Genomic DNA, 19830 nt, shown 5'->3' with positions numbered 1-19830 from the left:
CCCAGGCAGCCTCTGACCACCACACATCCACCAGACCTTCTCTGTTTGTAAACAGGCAATCTAGCAGAACCCTAGCCCTGGTAGGCTCTCTCACCAGCTGTGTCAAGAAGCTGTCCCACAGTCTACGAACCTCCTAGATTACCTCTTCTCTGCTGTGTTGAGTTCCCAGCTGATAACTGGCAGGTTAAAGTCTCCCACAACAACAAGGGCTGGCGATCTTGAAATATCCTCTAGCTGTTCATAGAATAATTCATCCACTTCTTCATCCTGGTTGGGTGATCTATAACAGACTCCCAGAAGGATGTTGGCCTTGTTGGCCTTCCTACTGATTTTCACCCATAGGTACTTGACCTTGTCATCATTAATCTCAAGTTCCATGGTGTTGAGAGCCTCTGTAATATACACAGCCACAGCCATATCTCTCCTACTTCACCTGTCCCTTCTGAAGATGTAGCCACCCATTTCAGCATTCCAGCCATGTGAGCCATCCCACCATGTTTCTGTTACGGTGACTGTCATAGCTTCCCTGCCGTACCTTGGCTTCCAGCTGTTTACCCATGCTGAGTGCATTACTGTACATGCACTTCAGCTGGGCTGCTGATTTCATCCCTGACTCTGGCTCTTAATCACCCCTGTCGGCTCACAGGCTAGAATCCTTTTGTCTTTGTTAGATAGACGGAACTTATCTGACTCTGGCAGGCCAGGTGCCAAAAAAGTTGCCCCATGATCAAAGAACCCAAAATTCCATTAATGGCACCAGCCCTTAAGCCATTTATGAATCATGTAGTTCTCCTGTTCCTTTCATCATTCATCCCTGCTACTGAAGGGACTGAGCAAAGCACCACCTGTGCTCCTGCCCCATCAACCTATTGAGACAGAGCCTTGAAATCCTTTTTAATTGCCATGGTGCCCTTCTTGTCAGCCTCATCATAGCCAGCGTGGACAATCAGCAGTGAAGCTATAATCAGAAGTGAAGCAATAATCAGAGGGCTGGATAAGTTCAGGGAGTTTACTAGTGATTTCCTGTATTTGGGCCCCAGGCAGGCAGCAGACTTCCCTGTGGGATGGGGCCAGTTGAAATACAGGATCCTCTGCTCCCCTCAGAAGGGAGTCACCCTTTTCTTTTTAATACAAAAGGTTGTGATCCATCTGACAGATGAAGTATAACGGGGAGACTAACCAGGTGGATTATTTTCTTTGGTATCTTCTGCCTGAACCTCTGGATCCAGGGCCTTGTTCCTATTTGGAAGCAGCACCTGAGAAGGTGACGGGGGTCAGGGGGTAATTTTATTACCTCCTGGGGAGGGACCTATTTCCATTCCCCCACATCTACTAAGTTTTCTACTACATGATGATTAGAGGCATGAGGCCTATTTGAATCCTGGCGGGCTTTTCTCAGGGATGGAAGGGTGCAACTCCACCAGACTATTTCCCTTTCACTTTCCCTAACACTCCTTAATCTTTCTACTTCTTTCTTAAGCTCTGCCACCAGACAAAGCAGATTGTTCACCTGCTTGCACCGTGTGTGGGTGTCTTTTCCTCTGGTACTACCAGCAGGCTCAGAAACTTTGTGTTAGCACACTTTTACTAGCAATAGCTTTTGATTGATTGAAAACCATTCAAAATGGTTTCAATCAATCAAAGCTAGGGAAAAAAAAGTAAAAAATGACACAACATAATCCACCACCAGGAATGTGGCTGCAACCCTGCCTGCCTGCCTTGCCTGCTTGAACTGCCATGCAAGCTGCCATGCCATGCCCTCATATCCATGCCACACCCCTGTTCACCATGCTCCAGGTCACTTACACTTCCCATGGCCCTTTCTAAATTGTCTGTAATGGCCTGAAGATGGCCCTTCCTTTACTGAATGGCTGACAGGAGGGCCTCACTTTTCTTGATTCTGTAGTTGCTGGGAGCTTGAGGGGCTTGTCCTCGAATATCAACAAGGTCTCCCAGACCTGCCTTCTTCCCAGGGCTGCATCCCATTAATTTTTCCAGGCAGAAAGTATTGAAGTTTTCTTTCCTGAGGTCTAAGTTTGTGGTCCTACTTTTGCTTTGCTATCTCCTTTTAAGTCCTGAGCTCTGCTATATCATCCTAGCTGTAGTCACAGAACATGCTGACTTTCCCATCTCTGACCAGTTCTCCCTTGTTCAGGGTCTAGCCATGCATGTCTGCTTGTAGGCAACTCTGTGAAGTGCTTTCAAGTCAGTGCATAGTATCAACTCAAGAAAGCAGAGTCCCAGACCTGTCCTTTCACTACTATGAAACATATTCTATCCCCCAACTTCATTGAAGCAAGAGGGGCAGTAAGGCAAACATTCAGTTTGTCTCTAATATAGTTTTCATTTAGGGAGTATCTTTCTGGGACATGGGAACTGTGTAAAACCATCTAGAATTAAGAAGGTCTTGAAAACACTTGTGCTGCTTTCTAAGACTTTTCTGATGCTATAAACTATGTGCTGGCTATGGCCAAAATGCTCATATTAAACTTCTTATAGCCTAAATGGAGCTTCTTCCATCAATATATCTCATACTCCTGCTACCAGATCCTCAGGTTTTCCAGAAGCACAGCTGTGGGAAGAAGAAAGTTAATAGGATCTTCCAAATCCTACTGTGTGTTTTGTTTTCATTCAATCCAGAAGGAAGTCACACTGATCTCCTTAGCCATCCAGCACACTATTTTTAGGGACAGTCTTCAGCAACTCTTCAATATATAATTCATCTATTAAGTTTGACAGTCTGGTATAATTATTATTCTAGCATGGAACCAGGAGCACCCTGACTACTTCCCCTGATTACATATGTGAATAAAAGTATCTTGCTTGTCTACTTGCTTAACTTAATGTTTTTGAACACATCCTGAGCACACTTCTCTGGACCCTCAATATCCTATCACAGGTGAGGAAGAAGCTTTCTGTTCACCAAGTCAGTCAAGAACAGACTGAAGGAATGCAAACATCTGAATTCAGGGTCTTGCTCCTCCAATAATCACCTGTGGCAATCTAAACACCTGCAGGAATAAACAGTTATGAAGAGAAGAGTTTAAAAATCACTGCCTCAAAATTCATATAGTATTGGCCTTTTATTTGGTTTATTTCAGTTTAGTACCTAGAAATACAAATGTACCAAAGACATGATTGAAGTTTGGGTTCAGTTTTCTGCTGGGAGGTCTTCTGCTGTCATCAGAGATGCTACTTAGGTCAGAGAAATAAGATCATTGTATATAACAAATCACTGAAACCACTAGAAATATATTATTTGACGCATTTATTCCTATAATGAATTATTTATGCAAGAGGCCAGAAATCTCTCAATGCCAATGTTATTTGAAGCCATCCACTTGTAGATTACTATGTAAGCTAATTTCATTAATATATTTGCATGCTATTCACCACTGGTCTTGGTGATTGCTAAGATGCTGCATCTGCCAACTTGTGATTACCTTTCTGAGAAAAAACCACCTCAAACATTTCCCCAAAAATAAAAAAAAAAGGAAAAAAAACCCAAAAGAGTTTCCAAAGTTACTCTGATCTACTAAGCACAGTAAGAGGTTTTGACAATGTGAGAGAAATCTTGGAGTTGAGTGGTAACTGCAATTGCTCATGTTCATTAAACATGTTCAATGAATAAGAAAAGATATTGCTAAAAGGTCTACAGTTGTCAAAATATTCCTAAATTCTGAATAATCACCAGAATAAATGTGTGTCTTTACAGCATCACTATTTTCCCCATATTAATTTTTGCTTTAGGAATTGTATCAGTGGTGAACTGTACTGATGCAGTGCTTAATACTAAGTTTTGATTGAATCAGGTTTAGTAAGAGATTTAATGAGCAACATGGTTTAAAAAAAATCTCTTAAGAACTAAATTCATATTAACAAAAACTTCTTATAGCAGGCAGGATTATGATTACCCAAATCTAAATTAAAACCTGGAATCCCTTTTCATACCAGTACCAATGTTTTTAATTTATTTCTTATGAAGGATTATGTCAGATATCAAATAAAATTAGATTAGACACATTTTTCCTGCACATAGATATAAGATGATAATAACTTTAGTAAAAATCATCTTCAACACAAAAATCCTCTGGGATATATGAGACATCAGGAGTGGTGGGAGGTCTCCATGGCAGGGACTGGCAGCTGGATTTATCCCACTGCCCCAACAAGGAGCAGGGCAGGCAGGAGCACTGGGGCTTGCAATGGTGTTGCAGAGTTATTTAAATGCTGTACGTTTCCAGGGGCAATTTCAGGGGATGTAGATCTGGAGTAAACACAGGGAACTGGGTGCATGGCACGAGAAACTTGAGACTGGCAGAGTAGATTCAGGTTTGCCATGAAGAGCCCTGGAGGCCAGGTGGGCTGAGGAAATGATGGTCATCATGTACAAGAAAATACTCTGCTGAAGGGTCTGCATACTTTCTCTTCAGAGACTCCTCATAAAGGCTATTTTAATCAGTCATAAAGCTGTTCCTCTCCAGAAGCTAAATACAAAGTGCCAGAGCTGGGAAAAAAATAAAGTCAAACAATGTCCTTTTACTCTACTTCAGCAGATTTTTCTTGTTTTCTTTTTATTTTCAGGTGTGAAAATAAAGCCAGTATGCTGACATTTTTATGACACTGCTTTCCTATAATAAGTAAAAAGTCACATTAATACAATAATTTCATTTTCCAGTTCACTGGCCCGTAAAGTGGCTTATTGCAATTGGGTATTTAATACAAATACAGAAAAGTATTTACTTTGATATATTTTAATTCTATCAAGAGTTGTGGTGACACTTTAACAATAAGAAGTAGTAAACGGGTTGTTTAGACCATTCATTTCCCTTCCAGATCAGCATTAAAATCCAGCTGAGGGGAAAACACATAATATTTAAAACAGTTTTTTTCCAGGATCTGAAGCAAAATAATGTACAGAAATTTGGAAAACCCTTGCTCCTTGGGAAGCCTAGGACATACCGTTGTTTCTGGATATAGATGCTAAGTGGCCACACAGGGCTGGCAGGAGCTCTTCTGCAGCTCTGCCCACACTCAGCTACATCTGCCCCAGAACCAGAGATGTGTGACCTTTACAGTTCCACTGCTCTCCCCAGACATTCCAGCTCCTCCTGACCTCTCCCTCTCCCTACCCCTAGCCATTTTTTTAGCAAAACAGGAGCAATTACAGTAGTGAGAACTAGCAAAAGGACAGGAGAGATTACAATTTTTATAGAACAAGTGTATCAGAAGTCCTAGACTTTCACATTGAGTGATACATGGAAACTGTTGTGCGTTGCTGCACATGTGGTCCATTCATTCTCTCCTACTCCCCAGGTGTTTAACTCTCTTTGACCCCCAAAAGTTTCTCTTAAACTATGTGAGAGTAACACTTTTCACAGCTAAGTATGAAATGAGGTGTTTCCAAACTCATTGCCATGCCAGCTTTTGTAACTGTAAAGCCCTAAGACAAGTCATTTGGTAGTTTTTGCTTTTCCCTTTCTCAGAGGCTCATACAATTTTCTGGCTATGAGCAGCCATTACACAGGAAGAATGAGACGTATTCCCACCTTAACTGCCTCTGGAAGCTAGTCCTGGTTTTTGAATCTGAGGGAAGAGAATCTTGAAGGTGGTGAGAGGCTATGGGTTTGAACCATGTAAGGACCTAAGGAAGCAGAACCACACTTCTGTAATGCTGATCAACCACCCTAACAAAGTGGTGGCTGTTTTATGAAAGGGATGACCCTGCTGTTTGTGAGGAACTTGTGCTGCTGGGAAAGGACACAGTACATAGTAAGCATCTAGCAGAATGGTTTCCTTTGGGGAAACTTAGGCTGAAGAATGTCTTGATCCCTCCTCAGGATGTGACAGATGGGACTAAAACCTCTGCACACCAATAATGATATTTGTGCTCAGACACACACATCTCAAGTTATGAGTTAACAACTTCAAAAGACAGATGTTCTTGAGAGATGTACTCTGTGCAAAAGCTAGGGTGAAACAAAGATTTAGAACTTCTATGCCGTATCTGAGGGGGCTCTCCTATTTTGACTCAGAAGAAAGAAATTTTTATTATCTCATTTTAACATTTTTTTCTTAAGAGCTTCTGCTTCTGATGTTATGAAGCAATACTTCTGTCTTTACAGAAATGAGCCTATCCTGTTTCATATAATTTATTCAACATTTGTCATACAAGCCAGGCCACAGGAATGGTAAGTTTTTACCTTTATTTTAGGAATATTTTTAACCTGCTAGTAGTTTAGATTCATTCGTTTACTTTGGATTCATGTTTGTTTTGCAATAGGTAAGTTGTCTGTTCAGAAGAGAATCAGACCACATGATTGAAGCATGAATGATCCTTTTTCCTGGGGTAATAGACTTCTCTTGGTGAAGGAAATTGCGGATTATTATTAGTTCACGTGGTAGAAAATTTCAAATGAGAGAAAATAAAAAATACCTTCAAAGAAGACTATGACTATACTTGGTTCTGCAGTGCAAAGATCTGAAATCTGACTCGTCAGAAGATATTCCAGTACAATAAGTAATGTGGATATTTTTCAACCAGATAAAGCTAAAGTTAATTTCCAAGGATAGAAAACTTTTAAACATGGCTCCAGTACTCAACTCAGCCAAGCACAACTCCAGTAACATGTAAAACTTCTATGGCATTCTGCAGAAAGGAAGAAGAGAAAGACACAAGGGTGATTTTCACACAATCACGTAAAATTGCTTATTTGCCTGCTTCCTTTTTATACTTCTTATCTTTCAGGTGTCTTTCAGGTATGTCTACCAGGTATGACCCTCAGAGAGAGAAACTCACCACACGTGTAGTGCCTCAGTCATACCTTTTCAGTCAGGAGATGCCTTGCCTTCTCTTCCTAGCATCACACCTGGTCCTTCGTCTTGCACAGCCAACTGTCATTGCTCCAGTTAGCAATGGGATCCTTTGATAAGGAGGATGCCCTGCCCCTACCAAATAGAAATTAAATGAAGTCTAAAATACTCTCCAGAACCATTCAGGTTGCAAAAGGATGATCCTTTTCTTAAATCAGACATATTTATTTCCTTTCCCTGAACTTCCCCCCAACAATAAGTAAGCAAAAAGCTGTAATGTTTCACTTTGGACACAAAAAGAAACAAACAAGCAAACAAGCAAAAAAAGAAAAAAAAAAAAGCAAAAGAAGTTACTTTCCTGTGCCTTGTCAAGTTGGTTCTCAATTGTTCTGTTACTTTTTTTTATGGGCAAGATTTCTATCTTTTTCATCTGATAGTGACACAATTAGGTGGCTGTTCTTCACTTGAAAAGACTGGGGTTTTCAATGTTTTCTTATTTGAATCTGATTGTAATTAGCAAATTTACCCTTTTTATGCCACCTTTCATCTCTTTAAATCTGTCTAAGCCATGAAAGAATACAATTTAATCCTCAAAATAAGTATACCATGATTCTCCTGAAAAAAAACCCCAACCAATGAACTAAAAGAAGAAGAAAAAAGGGGGAGAATGTAGTTCAGAAATCTGCAAACATATTAAAAATATTTAGAGTGCTCTTTGTTTTTGTTAATGGTTATTGATGCATTTGTGGGATGGGATGCCTTTATTCCTTCATTTTCAACCCTGACATCGGTTCTATTCTCACTAAGCAGGTAACTTTCTATCACCTCCAGTGAATTAAAAAGTAAAAACACCCTTGCCTGTCATTTCTCACAGAAAGTGATACACTCGACCTGTTTCCACCTGTGTCTCTTGTCAATCACAGCATTTACAACACAACTTGCTTTTCATCTTGGTGAAATACTCTAGTCATGCCACACACAGGAAACTATTGGGAAAAACCCAAACTAAACAAATGACATAGCCCTATCCCTCCTGTTTCTGTGGAATATCTCTTCTCTTTAGTTGTTTCTGAATGTTGCACTGGGAAGATGTTTTTCACCTAATAAAATGAAGACGTCTAGGCATGCCCCTTGTTCAAGCATGTAGCTATGTTCTTGGTCATATTTATCCAAAACTTCACATATTTTTTCATGCTATATAGCTGACATTGTACTAGTAATTATGTGAATCTTCAGCTTAAGCTAAGAACCTAGGTTAAGAAACCTAGAAGGATCTCTTTTTAAAATGTTGATGCCTTCAAAAGTTCTGAAATGAGTGTTTGAAATTAACTATTAAAAAATGCATGAGACAAAAAGTCCTCTGAAAAACTGAAAAATATCAGTCTGTGTTTACAGACCACATTCCAGAATTTCAGAAGGGAAAAGGAAGATTAGGTGTTCTAGGAACTACTCTTCCATGTTTCAATGCTGCGTTTTCATTATCTTGAAGTACAGACATGCAAGACAAGCATGTCTGGCCTAATGTGGTTTTGGAAGAGTGAAAAGTCCCAGTGGAGCAACAGTTCAGTGGAGATACTGTTGCTTGCTTCTCAAATTCCTGGATTATGCTACTTCTAGTTGTTACACATATGTGGATCAGAGATCAGAGCTTAGCCATTGTGAAAAGCTATTTTACATCCATATAAAAGACCTTATTTCACAAATGAACAAGCCAAAGGTTTAGCTTATTTGAATATCTGAATGAGATCCAAAACAGATTTAATTGAATATTCATTTCACGCAGCTTTAGCCAACTAAGTTGCTTAAATGAATTGATCCCATGAATAACACTCTATGTATATGGATACTTACTGACTGCACTGACAGAAGCCTTCACCAGTGTCCTGCTTAAAGTGGCAACAGAGTGATGAAAGACTAATTTGTACCCTTACATGCAACAGTTTTACAATACAGAATGAGGGTTGTGGAAGTAATGCATGAAACTTATCTTTTACAAGCTGTCAACCTCTCTTCGGTGTCTGCTGAGGCACCAAGCTGCTGCCATGCCCATATTGCATGTCATACAGATTCACTTTTTTCTCAGGTGCACTCTAAGTTTGTCAGTGGGATTTAAGAATGGTTTCTCATTGCCTTACTGTCAGCATGCTTCTGAGCTCCCTCCACCCAGATATTTGCAGTCCCCACCATGGAGCAGTGCAGCAATGTCCCAACCAAAGAAGTATCTGCCAGGGGATGCATGAAAATGCATTTATGAAATTTTCTGCCATCATGACTTTTGGGCATCTTCTTCTGTTTCTTTGGGTTAATTCCTTTTCTCAGATGAATGAGATGAGACTAAATGAAGACCTTAATCATCCTTGGACTTCAGAGAGCAAAGAAAGGGAATGTACTTCATAGTGGTGCTGCTCTCCATACCATACGTTTCTCACCTTTTCATGCTTGCTACAAAATCTACATGGCATAAGAGACAGTGTTCTTTCAAAAGAGTGGCAAAACCCAAATATTTCTCATTAACCTATGTAGTTGTTTAACCTTGGCCAGCTGCCAGACTCTGACCTAGCTGCTCTGTCACTGCTACTCCTCCAGAAGGGCAGAGAAAGAAAATAAGATGAAAAACCTCATGAGGCAAGGTAAATACAAGAAGATTACTTTCCAGTTACCACCACAGGAAAATGAAATTCAACCTGTGGAAAATTAATTCAATTTATTGCTAATTAAAATAGTTTTGGATAGTGAGAAACTAAGACAAATTTTAAAAGCCCTCCACACATACTTCCCCTGGGTTTTCTTCCCCAGGCTCAACTTTACTCCCTTGCTCACTTTTCCTCTTCCTCTTGTCTAACCCTGGGAGGCCAGGAAGATGGGGAATGGAGTTTTGGGGTCAGTACATTATCTGTCTTCTCTGCAGCTACTTCCTCCTCACACATTTCTCCTGTTCCAGCATGGGTACTCCACAGGGTGCCTTTCCTTCTGGACATATGTGCTCCAGTGCGGAGTTCCCCATGGGCTTCAGGGTACATCTTTGCTCCAGAATGGAGCAGAGCTGCAGTGGAATCTCTGCTTTGGGACTGTTCCAGATTGCAAGGCATGATGTATTCTGTTACCATCTGTATGGCAGTTGTCTTGTGTCAAGTAGGCAATTCTCCTTATCTCTCTCCCTCAGTGATCATAATCACTCCTCCCTCAGCAGGGGACATCTGCTGATAAACAAGCTATTGAATGTCACTGCAGGACTGATAAGAACTATAACATCCCATTGTGAGATGCTCCACCCAGAGGGAGGAGCCAAACATTGCTACCCAGATATAATCTGGAGGTTCTGAAACACCAGCACGGCTTCCCACTGGATTCCCCAGAGAAACAGCAGCTGCCTCTTCCACTGGATCTTCGGAGGAAGAATACAGCCTTTTCTACATTACCCCTGCTCCAACAGACCTGACACTTCAGGAGGACTTCAGCCACATTTCCAATTGGACTGCTACGAACACCCTGACCAGCAAGGTGTCAGGTTGGGTTCTGACTCTGTCAGTGTTGTAATAGTGTACTGCATTGTTTATTATATCCTTTTATTTTTCTTCCCTATTAAAGAACTGTTATTTCCTGCTCCCATATTTTTTGCCTGGGAGCCCCTTAATTTAAAATTTATAGGAATTCAGAGGGGTGGGGAGGGTTTACATTTTCCATTTCTGGGGAGGCTCCTGCCTTCCTTAGCAGACGCCTGTCTTTCCAAACCAAGACAGGGACTTGGAGAGAAGGACCTCTTTCCTCTCGCTCCTTCTTCACTGACCTTGTTGACAGGGCTGATCATCATGCATTCACTTTTTTTCCTCCCTCCTCACTTTGATGGCTGGTATTTTGCCCTTTCTTAAACACATTTTCACAAAAGTGCTGCTTCCCCATGCTCTGAGGCTGATGGCCTCAGAGCATGGTGTCTTGCATGGGTTCACTTTGTAGCTTGCTGGAATACGTTGGGTCTGGCACAGGGCAGTCTCTGTCCTCTTGTCAGAGTCAGCACCCCTGCACGCCCTCACTACCAGCACCTGGACACAGACAGCCACATCATGCTGACTGTCGTTCTGCCAGTTGTGTGCTGTCCTGCTTTCAGCAGATGTAACAGCGGTCTGTTTTTGGGAGAATGTTGGTCAACTCCAGGAGACTGTCTTTCTCAAACACAGGAACATGCTTGTAACGACTTAGAAATGCTGGCTGTAAAAATAGAGATATTTTTGATACAATTGTTTTAAGAATGAACAGGTGAATGTGAAGGGGAATAGACATATAAACAGAACATGAACCCTGGAAAAATGTGGCTAAAGGAGTCTGAGGTTCATACATTTCATAGCTGTAGAAAGAGCCAGTAGAGAGAGCAAAAACTTTTGTTGTCTGATAGAGGTTCAGCATTGCAAACAGCTCCTGTGTATCTTTTTTTGTTTGTTTGTTTGTTTGTTTCTCCTGTTCAGTTCTGTGCGTTTACTGTAATATAAAACTCCAGATTCATATATAGGTGTCTGTATTTTCAGTTTCTCTTTTAACCTCATTTCTTTTTAGTTCCTTGATAATAACACTGCTCCATGTAAATTCATGCTGACTATTCTCATGCACTTTCTTATCCTTCATGTGTCAAGAAAAGATTCTCAGGACTACTTGCCCCTTCATTTTCTCAGGAGCTAGTGTGAAGTTGGCCAGTCTGCTGCTCTCTTTTGCATCCTGATGGCATGACTTGCTCTGCTGGATTCCCACAGTATGAGGAAGAAAAAAGCCAGTGCTATTGTACACTCCACGGGTGAAAAAAAAAAAAATTTGGTTTGTCTAACTGGCTTATGAAGTGGACCCATTTCTACAGATCAGTACAGTTTGGGGCAAGGACACTCAGAAAGAAATTAATCATGATGATCCTTCTTTTTCTATGAAGAAACATTACAAATTAGGGTCTAGAGTTTTTTTCTAGCTACCTGTTTCATACTCCACCTTCCCTATTGCAGGCTGCTTGACCAAGCTGTTACCACTCAGCTGTTGGAACTTGACAGTTCTCAGCTCTATGGGACATAAGTCCATGCATAAACTGCTTTGGTTAAGGTAAGGACTCAAAAGCAGGTATTTCATGCAACAAGTCTCTTCTCTCCCTAGAAACAGCCTGCTTGTGTGTTCTTCCATTCCTACCCCTGGAATCACAAGAGATAGAGACCTATTTCTCTCCTTTGAAAAAAGAAAAAAAGAAATAAAGACAAAGACAGGAGAGAAACATAATCAATGCTAAAAATTGCACTGAATTAAGACCATGCTAGGAATGCTACACCCTACAAAGTCTGGAAAACACCAGATCCACATTGCTCTAGGAACTTGTTTGTAGAGGCATTCAACAGTGAAAGAAAACATTGCAGATGTTTTAATTAAGTGGCATAAGACTTCAGTTTGCATTAGTCTTGATTTTAGCCTCTGGACATGGCTTTAAATCAGGCAAATACAAAAACCTATTGGTCTTCAACTACGGCAAAAAAATACACCTCCAAGGAAATTGCTTTCAATTTTCCCTCTCATCTGCACAGGCACAAAACCAAACAATGTCCCAAGAGCCATTGAAAAAACTTCCTCTAAACCACCAATTTTTATGGAAACCGAATAGCTGATGAGAACATGAACAGAAACACAAAGGGGGTAGGAGGGCTGAAGCATACCCCACTTCCTCATGCTCATGAGACATGACACAATTTTTTTTCAATCATAAGACTCTCTTCCATTAGAAAAATCTTGGAGGACCTCTAGAAAGTAAAATAGAAACTTCTGGGCAGATGACAAATTGAAAATTAGGATAATTATTTCAGTTCTTTTCTTAAATACTGAATCATTTGTGCAAGAAATGTATCTAGAAATGCTAATACTGGACTAATTTTCAGAGGTAAGAGTAAAGATAGTATATAACCTGCTTTATGTTATCTGGTTCCACTAACCTCACTTCAGAACTGAATCATTACGGGAAAACATAAATGCCTTCTGAGAAGGAAAAATTTAGTCAAGGTTTTGACAAGAAATTTTCCCTTGTAAACAAAATGTCTCTCAGAACCAAGGAAAAAGGATGAAATAAGAGTTCTAATTAAAAATGATGCCGCTAAAATGTCCTCTTTAAATAGATCAAGCACCCAAAAAAGAAAAACATGAATGACACAGATTTCTTGAAAAGCCAAAATAAACAGAACATCTTTAAGTACAAGTTTAAGAACAACACTACTATGTTCATACATATACAATAAATAGACATTTGTGGAGGTATACATGCATGCATATATGACTGAAGGTAGTCAACAGTCAATTTTCGAGAAAAAGAAATATGTGTTAAATAAAAAATTCTTCTGTTTGCCTTCTAAAGTTTTGAAATTAAAAACCTGAAAATTACATTGAATGAGATAAGAAACTTGACCTTAGAGAACTTCTGGTTCATCTCTAAAATGCAGATTTTATGTTTCATGTGTAAATGGTTACAGTTGGAAGAGACCCATGGACATCACCAACCCCAGATCCAACCCCACTGCTCAGATAGGATTACCATTTACAGGTTGCCTAGAGAGGTGGTAGAATTACTATTCTTGCAGATACTCAACTGGATACAGTCTTGTGCCAGGGCTCAGTCAATCTTACCATGAAAAACTATTATCTGACAATCAGACAGAATTACCTGTTTAAATTTTTCCCCTTTGCCACTGGTCTTGTCCCTGGACACCACTGAGAAGAGCCTGACTCCATCACCTTTGCCACCCTTCCATCAGGTATGTAAACACAAAAGTCAGATCCTTCTGGATTTTCATTTCTCCAGGCTGAACAGTCCCAGCTCCCTCAGCTTTTCCTCATAGGAGAGGTGCTCCTGTGCTCCCGTGCATCATCATCTGTGTGGGCCCTTGCTGGACTGTCAGTGTGTCCATGTGTCACCCGTAAAAGGGAGCCCAGAAGGGGACAGAGTACTCCAGAGGGTAAGGGTCCCCTCCCTTGACCTGATGGCAAGCCTTTGCCGAATGCTTCTCAGGATACCATTAGCATTTCTTGTGACAAGGGCCCATTCCTGGCTCTTGTTCGAGCTGGCATCCACCAGGAACCCCAAGGCCTTTTATGTAAATCTACTTTCCAAAGGAATGGCTGAGATCATTCCTTCTCAAGTGCAAGTCTTAGCAGTTCCCCTTGTTGAACTTCATGGGGGTCTTGTTAGCCCATTTCTCTGCTATGTTGAGGTTCTGATGAGCATCACAGTTATCTTGTCACTACTCCCAGCTGGTGTCATCAGGAAGCTTGCTGGAGGTTTATCCTGCTTCATGATTTAGGTCATTAACAAAGATATTAAACAGGGTTGGACCCAGTACTGACCAAAGTTTATCATTAGCTACAAGCCTCCAACTAAATTTCAGTAGTCCTCCTGGAAACAAACTGAGTAATAATTTTAACAGCATGTAGCTCCTAATCACCTCTGTATTAAATATCACCTGGGAAGAACAATATTCAATTTCTTGGGTGCCCTGAAACTTGCTGCAATCCTTAGCCATGATTCCAGTATTTATGACTTCCCTGAAAAAAATCAGCTTAAAGCTAAACCATGGAGGGTGCAAACTCAACTGAGTTGCTTTGCTGATACCCTGAATGTACAGATACTCCTAAAAGAATTGCATATTCTTTGAGAGCAAATTTCCCAAATTCCTCTGAAAACATGAGGTATGTTTTCCTCTATTTTATGCTTATGCAGAAAGGCCCTTATGTTACTGCAAAGAAATGGCCTGGTAATGAGTATTGCCTTCACTTGGGCAAAGAGAATGGTGGAAAAAAGAAGTTGCAGTATCCCAGAATTCTCGGGAACCTGCCAGTTTGCCATTGGGTATTTGTGCTATTCATCAAATCTACGCTCCATGTCCCACTGCATGTTGTAAATGAAGTTTTAAAATTTCTTCTGAACTTACCTACAATATTGGACTGAAGTGGAAAAAAGAGCATGGGAAAAGTCACTTTGAGAATTGCTCTGTAAGATTCCCAGTTTGTGTTTGAGCTGCTTTGTTGCATTAGATGTTAAATACACTAACATCTGAAATAGCTGGCAATTGAATATAGTCGTGAAGAAATTTAAATGTTGACTTAAAATAATGAGTAGACACATTAATATGCACAGTTTATAGGCACGACACAGAAATAATATCTTGGCATATCACAGAACTGTTAGAGAAAGAGCCATTAAGGGCTGTGAGGTACAAATATCACAGAATCACAGAATCACTAGGTTGGAACAGAACTTCAAGATCATCTAGTTCAAACCCATTCCCTAACACCTCACCTAAACCATGGCACCAAGTGCCACACCCAGTCTTTTCTTAAACACATCCAGGGATGGTGACTCCGCCACATCCCTGGGCAGACCATTGCAGAACTTTATCACTCTTTCCATAAAAAACTTTTTCCTAACCTATATTTCCCTTGGAGCACATTAAGTTTGTATCCTCTGGTTCTGTCTTTTGCTGCCTGGAGAAAGAGACCAACCCCACCTGACTACAGCCACCTCTCAGGGAGCTGTAGAGAGTGCCAAGGTCACCCCTGAGTCTCCTTTTCTCCAGGATAAACACCCCCAGCTCCCTCAGTTGTTCCTCACAGGGTTTGTGTTCCAAGCCCCTCACCAGCCTTGTTGCCCTTCTCTGGAGGTGCTCAAGTGTCTCAATGTCCTTCCCAAACTGAGGGCCCAGAACTGGACAAAGCACTCAAGGTGTGGCCTCACCAGTGCCCAGTGCAGGGAGAGAATGACCTCCCTGCTCCTGCTGGCCACACTATTCCTGACACAGGCCAGGATCCTGTTGGCCTTCTTGGCCACCAGGGCACACTGCTGGCTCATGTCCAGTCAGCTGTCACCAGTACCCCCAGGTCCCTTTCCAGCCACACCATTCCCAGCCTGTAATGCTGCAGGGGGTTATTGTGGCCAAAATGCAGGACTCGGCACTTGGATTTATTAAACTCCATTTTATTGGACTCTGCCCATCCATTCAACTGTTCCAGGTCTCTCTGCAGAGCCCTCCTGCCTTCCAACAGATCAACACACAGTCCCAGCTTAGTGTCATCTGCAGATTTACTAATGAAGGACTCAATCCCCTCATCCATGTTGTCAATGAAGATATTGAACAGAGCTGGCCCCAGCACAGACCCCTGAGAACACCACTGCTGACTGGCCCCAGCTGGATGCAGCACCACTCACCACCACTCTCTGGGCCCGGCCATCCAGCCAGTTCTGAACCCAGCACAGAGTGCTCCTGTCCAAGCCGTGGGCTGCCAGCTTTTCCAGGAGTGTGCTGTGGGAGACAGTGACAAAGGCCCTGCTGAAGTCCAAACAGACAACATCCACAGCCTTTCCTGCATCCACCAGGCAGGTCACCTGGTCATAAAAGCAGATCAGGTTGGTCAAACACGACCTTCCCCTCCTAAAGCCATGCTGGCTGGGTCTGATACCCTGGCCACCCTGTAAGTGCTGCGTGAGCACACTCAATAGAAACTGTTCTGTTACATATATATATATCATGGAAGAGGCTGAGAAGCCTGTCATAATTCTATAATGAGCGAAATCTTGTGTTTATGAGAGCCTTCAGCTCTGCCATGGAGAATAGGTACACCAAATGGTTCTGTTGGGTCAGGGTTTTGGTTCTGATGTAGTCTCTTCAAATTTTCTTGACTCAAGGGAATCTGTGAATCTTTAAGTTATTCAGCAGTCATTGTATACAACTTAGAGTACAGAACACACTCAGCTTTTGCTTCATGACAAATGTTCTGATATCCATTTTTTTACATCTTTTGCTTGTCTAGAAGATATTGCTTTCCTCTAAGAAAAAGTTGCTTTGCTGTATGTTCATGCATGCCAATGGAAAAAAGCTTTCATCAGCTTTTTGTAACCACTCCATTCTAAGTATTTCCATAAAGCCATAAAGTTATCTGGTTCAAAGCTTCCTCCCCAGCTTCCTTTTCTGCCAGATACTGAGAACCACTAATTATCTACTACCAAAAGGAAAAAAATTTCACTATCTTTTTTTTTTTTTAATTATCTTTCTTGTCTCCTCCCTTTGATAAAATAACTGGCTTCAATAATAGTTTTAGTATCCCATTACATTGATGAAGGAGGGAGGGAAGAACTTTGTGAAGTTTATGTTGACATTAAATTTCATTGCCTCTCCATTTTCCAAGGATTCGTCTGAGCTTGTTGATTCTGAACTTATGTTATTTGATTCTGTAGCATCCCATGAAATAATTTTTTTTTTTATTTTTTAGTGATTGATGTAGGTGTGTGCTTATTGGCAAGTAAAATCTTTGCCCAAGGGAAATTTCTGTCAAAATAGCCAAAGCATATTGATATTAATCTCCCTGTTATAGCTATTAAAAGGAGAGCAAGGTCAAAACATAAATCATACTAGAGTGTTGCCAGCAACTACCTAGAGTAGATGCCATCAACAGAATTTATTACATACATCTCTCTCTTCTTTTGGAAAGAAAAACAGAACAAAACAAAACAAAACGAAGCAAAGCAAGTGTGTAATTAACTGTGTGTTGCTTCTGTGAGCAAATTCACTTGAAGATCTTGTAACATGACTAAGCTTTTAACATTCCGTTTGATGAAACACTCCCAAAAGCCATTAATACAAAAGACTATCTAACTTCTTTCCTGCAATATCTTGTGCAGAACAGAGCATGTATATATATAAAATAACACAACTTTCAGCAGGTAATTAGACTTTTCACCTTTTCAGAATTTACTCCTAGCAATTCTGAAATTAACACAATCACACAAAATATTATTTACTTGTTTAAAATAACACTTTTGTAATCAGGCAAAGGAGTATGTCCAGCTGGGTCCTCAGAAGACATTGTCAAGAAACAGTAATGTAACAAAACACTTCAAAGGAATAAATTAACAGCATTTCTAAATCCATTCTATCTCCATAATTTTCAGTTTGAGTGTTGTTAATTTTAAGAGACGAAAAATCCTTCCTGTGCGCAGAGCCCTGATGTTCATTTTCCATTACTTCTAAAGAGCACGTGTGTAAATGAGTCAGACAAAACAAGTCTACACAAACCTTTTCACACATCTTTAAATAATTACCAAACATCAGATGTATTTACCAAACATCTTGCATTTGGTATATTATTTGATATTAATTAACTAAAAAAACATTAATAAGGAGATCAAAACAAGAAATTAAAATCTTTTCTTGAAGACAGGAATTTTTTCTTCTAGATGGTTAATTTATATCTATTTGAGAAATAAATATTCATAATTTTAAATTTATTTTAAAAAGGCTTAAAATGCATTCTCTTCTCTTAAATGTATTTGTACATGCATTTGATCTAAGAAGTAGCATTCAGGAAGGACAGTAGCTCTTTCACTTCATTGAAGAGGCTTTCCACCTTGGATTAATTCTTCATTTAGATAGAGAGACCAGTGCTGGTAATGCATTCATATGAGTAACATGTGTAAGAGAAGTGCCTTGACTGAAGCAACAAAGTCCTTATCTGTGAGGTTTATTGTAGACTTGTACTTTTCCTATAGTATTTGCAAAAATTGATTTTAAGTCAGTTAAATAGATAGTGTTAATATCTTTGTTGCTGTGTTTATCCCTTGCATCTTTTCTGATTTTAGACAGTAACATTCTGTTTCCCATTTTGAAACCCCTTGTTTGACCATTGTTTTCTTTCTGCTGCTTCTGCACAAAGTCTGGAATGTTTCTCTGCAATTGTGTCTCCAAGAAGATCATCTGAAATTTCTGGTCAATGTCCATGAAGTTACAAGTGCCAATAAAAATCTCTAGCTAAAAGCTGTGGGTTAATCCTAGGTAGCACTTAAACTCCACAGAGCCATTTGCTCACCTCACCCCTCAGTGGGATGGGGAGAGAATCAGATGGGCAAAATTAAAAATGAGTTAGGATAAAGACAGTTTCACATGCCAACTAGATGGTGCATGTGAAAATAAAGAAATTAATTCACTGCTTACCATCAGCAGGTAGATATTTAACCCCCTCCAGGAAAACAAAGAATCACATGCAATGGTTACTTGGGAAGACAAATGCCTAACTCAGAACATCCATCTTTCTTCTTGGTTTACTCCTTTTTTTATTGCCAAACAGAAAATTATTTGGTATAGGATTTCTCTTTGGTCAGCTGTCCCATTTGCATTCTCTACCAACTTCTTGTGTAACCCCAGACTAATAGCTGGTGGAGCAATGACCTCAGCACCCTGAACACTGCTTTGCTGTAAGTAAAACACTGGTGTGTTATCAACACTCTTTCAGTCACAGATCTAAAACAAAGTATCATAAAAGTTGCTATGAAAAAAACAAACACAATACCATACAAAACAAAAAAATCCCCAACTTCTGAAAAAACACCAACTTCTGATTTTGAATAAATATTGCCTTTTTTTAAAAAAGCCCTACAACCGTCAAACCAAAGTGAACCAAACTCAAACCTCCCCAAATACCACTTGGAATATTGTTTCCCATACCTACATTAGATTTAAATAGAAGACTACATTTTAGCTCTTTTTTGTCTAAGAAGAGAGAGAGAGAGAGAGATCTACTTCACCATGCTGATATGCTGCTCAGATGCCTACTTATTCCATAAGACTTACCCTGCAGACTTATTCTATATTGAGGCTGAATGTGTTTCTCCCTCTAGCCTGGAGGATGTAGGTTTGGGCCTCAATCTATCATTCCAGTTTTCTGCAAGGTCCTGTAAATTGGGTAAGAGTTCTCTAAAACTGTGAGGGCTAAGCTTTAAATGAAACAATCAAAGAAAAAGTATAAATAAGCATTTGATGAAAATTGAATAGGAAACGTTTATGGAAAAAACGGAATGAAAGGCATTCAAACAGGAGGTGTGTGAAATGCTCAAAACAGTCTTTCGAAGTGCGGACTAGTGAGAGTATGTTGCATTGATGAAAATTCTATGTGTATGAAACAGAAACATGTGGTTTTGTTGTTGCCAGCGAAGGACAATTGTTTTGCCATTTCTGTCTTCAGTGA

Source organism: Haemorhous mexicanus, chromosome Z, assembly GCF_027477595.1.
Source record: "Haemorhous mexicanus isolate bHaeMex1 chromosome Z, bHaeMex1.pri, whole genome shotgun sequence".
NCBI classification, from domain to species: Eukaryota; Metazoa; Chordata; class Aves; order Passeriformes; family Fringillidae; genus Haemorhous; species Haemorhous mexicanus.
This window is presented reverse-complemented; position numbering follows the sequence as displayed.